Raw genomic sequence first — 7,548 nt, forward strand, 5'->3', positions numbered from 1 at the left:
AGTAGGGGACTTTGCAGGTATAGAAGATGCAATCTGTGCTACATCTTTGGTTGTTACTCCGCGGGTTCTGAGCTGGGGATGGCCAAATCGCCAATTACGTGCGATATATTAAAGAGGACAAGAACTATGAGTTCAAACAAGCGGACGGGCCTCTCTTCAACACAGCCGTGGTATCGATGATGGATGTGATTGTCATAATATATGCGCTACGCAACGTTCGATTCAAACGAATAATTGAATCAGCACCTCGCGGAGTGTCCCGGCTAAGAAAGATGCTAACATGATTCACGTATCCCATCAAGAATAAGAGATTAATTCATCTGGACTCGACCAAGATTCTCACGTTCTACGCGGAGTGACATGCTGTGCCAAGAGAGCTGGTTTCCAAGCTTGGCTAATGGAATGTTAAGCCAAAGCGATTTGCCTTATATTTGAGGTCGGTATACCAGTTCGAGGACCTGCTATATGCAGTATCCGAGGGCATCCCTAAGAGGGGTCTAATAGACCATGTTAAGGTACTGGACGATATTATTACAGTAGCCGCAGAGAAGATTTCATCTTTCGAGAGCTGTAGGATGAATGAGGTACAGCTATGGTAAGATTAAACAGATCTTAGTACATCGGGGGTCAAAAGTTTGTCGACACTTAGCGCGACGCGACGCGCCCGTGATCTCCACAACTTTTTTAACCCACCATAACTCCACTAATATAAGGTCTTTTGGGACGGAAATAAGTGGAAATTAAAGGGCTAGAGGTAAGCTTTTAAAAAAAACACGTGTTAGTATTTTATTTAGCCTAAAAAATAAGATATTAATCTTTAAACTTACCGCCTAGTTTCACATGTATTATTTTATAATCTACACCACGAAAAATTAGTTTTTTTACTATAAAACCATAAAATTAAGGCCTTAAAGCAGGCAGCTTAAAAAGCTTAATAGCTAAGCTAAATGCTATATTTATTTGCTTGCGCGCAGGCACCCCTAAATAACCTATATAATATTAAGCGCAATAACTAATTTTTTAACCTTTTAATTAACCGTACGCCGCATTCTTAAAAAATAAAATTTAAAAAAGTAAAAAAGTAAAAAAAGGATCTTCTTGCGCCTAAATTTAGCTAAAAAATAATATTAATTTACCTTGTTATAGCGTGGAAACAAGTAATTAAAGAAGATTATTTATTTTAATAAATATAGCGTTTAATAAAAGCCTAATAATATTATTTAATTTATTTTTTACTTTTAAAAAAAGGTATACTAACAAGATCTAGTAAACCTTATAAATTATAAAAAAAATATATCTTAAATAATATAGGGCGCTATCTGGCGTGGTAGCTAATTAAAATTAGTAATTATAGACTAGGATAAATTAGTATTTTAAGGTAAATACACCACGTGATTTTATATTAAAGTATTTAAAAAAATACTTATTTTAATTTATAAGCCCGGTACTATATTTTAATAAAATAATATAAGAATTTATATAAGTTTAGCTGCAAGAAAATAGTTTAAAACTTATAAAATTTAAGTGCTAAATTAGCCTTTACACTTTTTGGATTTAAACCCGATAAAACACTATTAAAACCTTTTAAAGATATATTTACACTAACTTTATCCATATCTCTTTAAGGGAGGAAGAGCTTAAATTAACTAGAAATAATTTTATAAAGCTATTTATGCTACTTGGTGGGCTATCCCCCAGGCTATAATTAATAAATTAATTAATTTTATACCATGTAAAGTAAAGGCAGTATACTAAGCGCGTAAATAGTATATAAAGTACTAATTAGTATTTAAATAAGCCTAATTAAAAGTCCTAATTTGTTGTGGTTGTCGAGTAATTCAAATTTTAAAAATGCGGGTTGTTTATATATTTTGGAGTGTTGACAAACTTTTGACCGTGTATTGTAGCAGGGCTGAGCCCTTCTCTGTCTGAAATGTGCACAAATGGGAATATCGATCTAGAAATGTAACCCACATACTTGGATAATGCTAAAGTCTCTACCATTATCAATCTTGTACAGCCTCAAGTGTCTAGGGGATGGCATGGACCATCTGGCCCTTCCACATCCGCTCCAAAGATAACACAGCCTTGGGGGTATCCAGACCGAATACACTGTGGTCCTTAGGTACATTACTTGAAGCCACGCACGCTACGGGATGGTGGTAGTGAGACACGAAAAAATGTACACAACTGCCTCAGGCCAAGCGAACGGACGAGGATTCAAGACATGGCAGGACGTGCATGGCCTAGTCACACCTAGGGACTTACACGTCTCGGGCAGACTTCTGAAAACCCACGGACCGACTCCGCAAAGCTGTCCAGAATTTAGAATTCATTCAGTTAATCAGAAATACCCGCATGCTACCGGTATTGCGTTCATTGAGGTAAGAGAGAACGACTGCGACTAAGGCATCTGTGCATTTGACAATTCATGGTTGACGGCGTATGAAATACGATGCCAAACAGTATGCTTCAGCCTATGACCTGAGCAGAAGCTATTTTGTTGGAGGAAACATTGAACGTTGTTGGACTTTCTTCCTAGTCGTATGGCTCACCGTCCATTAAACAGATGATTTGAAGAAGTCTTGTCGGTTCCCATTCATGTCTGCGTCTGCCTCTGTACCCTGCTATATCTTTCCCTTATCTGCCGTTTGGATGATTACACCCCAGAAACGCCTGCCCAATACCGGGATTACTACCTATATAAGTACGCTGCGCAGTAGGGCTACGCCAAGTGCTGGTATAAAAGCCTCCTCCAGGCGGAAAGGAATGTGGATGACACTTACGCCCACAATACGGTCATGGACTTAGGCGAAATAGACGAAAGCTATGAAACTATCGCGGCTGCGATTTCTACTGGTTTGAATCCTCTAAGCGACCCGGAGGAGGATGGTTACCGTGATCACGCCAGGGCAGGACATAGCTGAGGTAGTGGAGATACCCCAGGACCGCCTTGAACCTTTCATCCAAGTGGCTCATCAGAGCCCTGCATCTCTTGCTGCATTCCAACGTGTTGTTATGCAGACGAACGCAGCAAAGAGGTTCGCATTTAAAACACATACCATCGTCAAGGACTGGACCCGGCGAGGCTTTCGTCTTTAAGGCAGTAGGACATTCTGCCCGACGGAATGCTACATTATCCACAGGGGACTCCATCACCCACCCATCAGAGCCGTCGAGCACAATCTGTTAGCATTTTTACCGCTAGGCCTCAAAAGCCAATTGGCTATTCAGCCCGTCCTTGTACTCGAACATCATCCATACTTCCGGCACCCTGCCGCATCTCACACCTCCTAGACCGGGCTATATATACCTGTCAGTGGTGGTTTTGATAGGCCACGAATTCGGACCAGATGTCCCGGTCATGCGTTGCCAGCCACTAACAACCCGAGGCCTCGAGGCTTTTCCTAAAGGCTCTTCTAAAGCCCAATCGTCCTGTTTCAACACGGGCTTCTTGTACACGGAAGTTAGACAAGCCTTCACCTCTAGTCCTCAACGACCATGGTCGGTGTTCAGGGGATCCCACGCAAACTTCGCCGAAGGCTTGAGGTTGCAGATGAGCATGTTGCAAGCCTGGAGCTTAGCAGCACCGTGACCGTGAGAAAAATCAAGAGACGGTAACGAGCATCAGGGTATCCTGATGCCGACATTCGCATTTCAATTCCTAGCCTCTTAGCAATGAGGTACTTGAACAGTATTCGACAAAGTTAAAACATAGACACTGAAAACTCCTGTTATTAAATCACATACTATACTACCCCGTTACCAACACCTCACACAGGACTGGAAAAAGGGTGGAATATTGATACTAAGCCGCCGGACCGGGGGGTTCCTTAAGATTTTGCTATTGCCCTAAAGCAGACCTCGACAGCACCACCAATGTGGTAGATGTAGGAATTAGATGCTCCACTAGGCAATCCCGGCAAAAAGATATCCATGAATGCTTCCAACGAGAATCGAACTCGTGTTTTCGGATGTCCCTTGTAGAAGGGTCATTTAATATGAGACCGACGTCCTAACCACTAGACTATGGAAACTTGCTGGACGCTGAAACTCGGCGCGTGGTTATATACAAAATTATATTTCGGGCGGCCGGCGGGACAAAAATTACACATACAGCTTTAACAGTGACAGGAATGTAAGAAAGACACGCATGTTGTCTTGGCAATCAACACCGGGGTATATTACAAACGATCAGGCTTGTTATTGCCAGTCCCTGAGCCAGTCACTCTTCTCCTGATTTGAGGGTTGTTCCACATTATGGCGGCCGTCTTCTGTGGTGTTTTCTGGATATTTGCCTGGACAGTACGACCAGAATTGCCTTAGGCCAATCGTCAGTTTCTCGTACAACGGCATGTGTTCCCGCGCGCGTCTTTATAACCACACGGTTGGTAAACTCAAGGTTGGGAGGACTGTTGCTATGGTAGCCTAGCCTAACATGATATGTTCGGCTCGAACAAAGTCAAGAAACAATTTATTAAACTCAGAAAAGGTGCGCTATGTTAAAGTAAGGGTTATAATATGTTCCAAGCAGTGTATGAATATTATATTTTCCAGTATAACCAGGCACAGTATTCGGTGCAGGCAGACCTTAGCCTAAGTAAATAGACAGAGGGTCTGACAGAGTAAGTCCCCTTTTGGCTACTAATAAATGTTCCTGATATCGTCTAGCTTCGTGCGTGATGCAGTAAAAAGCGTGCTTTTAAATCTGAGAGTTTTCCACAAACTTGCGCGAATAGTGTTAGGATTGGATCATGCTAAGTTTCTGGCTGCTTGAACCAGGCGTTCATGCTTTTGTTCTGTTCCATTCACGACCGTATCTACCAGCAACCACCCTACCAAATGAAGTATGATAAACATCGAAGTCGTAAGCATCTGGCTGGAAAATAGGTTTACCTCTTGGTGTTTCCGCTTCATTCAGTGAATATTTAGATTGCATAGCATTAACTAAGTTGCTAATATAATCCCAGCTACCACCACCATCACCAACAACACCATCATATGCGCGGCCATGTCTATACTTGCAAAGGTGTGCACCCCTTGGTTAACATTTCCAGTACAGCCTTACCCTCATTACCTTTGGACCGTCTGGTTATTACTCTGGCGTACCTGGTCGCGGGGCTTTGAACCCCCAAGGAAGACCATGAGCACTCGGCAAGCGACATTGTTTTGTCTTCGATTATAACTCACGACAGATAAACACAGTTGGTCTGTATGGGACAGCACCACTTGTTGCACGATGAGCCCTTCCTCCGTCAGTTACAATAAGGGCAATGCCTCTAAGAATGGACGCGAACAACACCATTATAAAAGATGAGGCTGGTCACACGGCTGGGATATAAAGTCATGATAGTTGAGGTTGCTTTTGCCGAGTGCTTTTCTCAATACTGAATCCCGGACTGGGGCTTTCTTGCTCGTAGCTCCAAGGAAAGAATGTTGATGGACGCCCATGCGGTCTTCTTCGCGTCCGCCTCAGGGCTGGCTCCGGTCTGTGTGGGCATCAACAGGACTTGGAAGTCTGCACTAAAGTGCTCAAATGATCAACCCACTTAACCCTTATTCTCTCCCACAGTCCTTCCTAGCGACATGCAGCTGAACCGTTGAGATGAACACAACCAGGCCCAGGTTAATCAAGGCAACCGTAACCTTCGAACTTGTCGCCAAGGATGCACTAACAAATATACTGAGGAACAAGGTATCGACAGACGACCTGTGGTTTTCTTTAGTCTGCTAACCCTGATAAGACTAAGTTCCTCGTTTTTTGTTGGCTGAAACGCTTGATGTGACAGCCCCTCTTCCTGTCACTTGCCGATTCCCTTGCCTCAAGGCTGAGTAGCTCCATAATCATCTCTCTACTCCGGCCAGGCCACCTGAGTTACCTGTTCAGGCATGACGCACATCGACAGGCTCATACCTATCCAAGAAACAACGACAAAGTCCCGCTACCCTTGTGATCTGACAATGGTTGACTAACCCACCGTATTGTCTACTTCTACAAGCTATCTTTACGCTATATCGCTGACCTCCTATCAAGGAGCTTCTTGATATGGGATATGGAAGCCACTGGCCGAAAATACCCACCTCCTATTATGACGAATACTCTCTAGGGATCCCACTTGACGTCCTCACGAGATTGATGCGGAATGGCAACATACGGATATCGTGGAGGTTGGCCGGCTGTGCACCTTTATTTTAACAAGAATCAGTACAAACAAGGACCATATTCCAAGCTTGAAGCATAGGGTCCACAAATGTTTCAAAACAAATGCCCTCCTTTAACAATCATTTGTTCGCAAAGATTGCAAGAATGTGTTTTACAGTCCTCAGGGCATCACCATAAATGCACAGGATGCTAATTTTCGGCTGAACTGTGATGAGGCCACTCTTAATATCCAATGCCAATCACCTTGAATCATCTACGATGCCACTCCTGAGGTGTTTTACAAAGGATTGGTTAAAAGCTACCGTGAGTCGTCCAAATGGAGTGACTATTTCAAACCTGGAGACGCGCCCACTTAACGTCACGATGGGTGACCGCGCCTGGAATCTCAACGAAATCATCAGCTTTATTCATGTCAAAAGAGAGACAATACTAGATCCCATGAAGGTAATTACCAACTAAACCGACCCGGTTATACAGGAACATATCTACCTATCCTCGCTGGGTAACGCGGTCCCTCTTCAGTGTGCCCCTGTACATGGGATACGTCCGAGAGGCAACACACATGCATCACCACATCATCATTATCACCACTACAAGGGCTGAGCCTGGAATACCCGTCGCTTTCAGGCAAAGCTCTCGGGGATGTAGGTAGGACAAACACCTACGGGCACCGGGTTTAACTGGAAAGAGAATATTTTGCAGGGAACCTACAGCGAGCAGAATGTGGTGTGCAGCGTGGAGCCCGTGACTGTACCCTTTGCCCTAGGATATACACAACCATGGCGCGATATCCAAGACCGTACACAGCCAGAACAGATGGTTATGTCCTTGTGCACCACGCCCTCCTCGCACATTGTCCCATACCCTCCCCAGAATACGTCCCAAAAGCCCGCACCAATGTGGGATTGGTACCGTTCAAAAGAGACACAAATAAAGAAGACCCTCCTTTCCCTGATACATGGGCGCTTAACAAAATCACACCCTTCAGAGCAGTAGTTCGCCAATTCAAAGAGGACTCTGAATATCTGGAGAACAACGAAGAATACCTGGACTGGATAGTTGGGCTCGCAGTTGAAGAAAGTCTGTGATGAGGTCCTTGCCAACGCAATTGAACATCATGGTAAGGGGATATCCACGGCTGCCATATCTTGGACTGTCACAGAGCCCCATGCCGGGAAAATACAGTATACCACAGCCATATTTCATCCCGGCCCCGGCGCCCTCGGCGCAACTTCCGGCCCTGCTGCTTCATCCCAACTGAAGCTGATGCCTGCACTATGTTGGGGGCTGCTTGACGAAATCCATACAAGACAGATGGCGAAGCTGTAACCCGAGCCTTGGCTGTGTCCAGCTCGCGGATGGGAAGCGCAGCCATATTGTGACCA

The sequence above is a fragment of the Aspergillus mulundensis genome, assembly GCF_003369625.1.
Source record: "Aspergillus mulundensis strain DSM 5745 chromosome Unknown scaffold_7, whole genome shotgun sequence".
In the NCBI taxonomy this organism is placed as follows: Eukaryota; Fungi; Ascomycota; class Eurotiomycetes; order Eurotiales; family Aspergillaceae; genus Aspergillus; species Aspergillus mulundensis.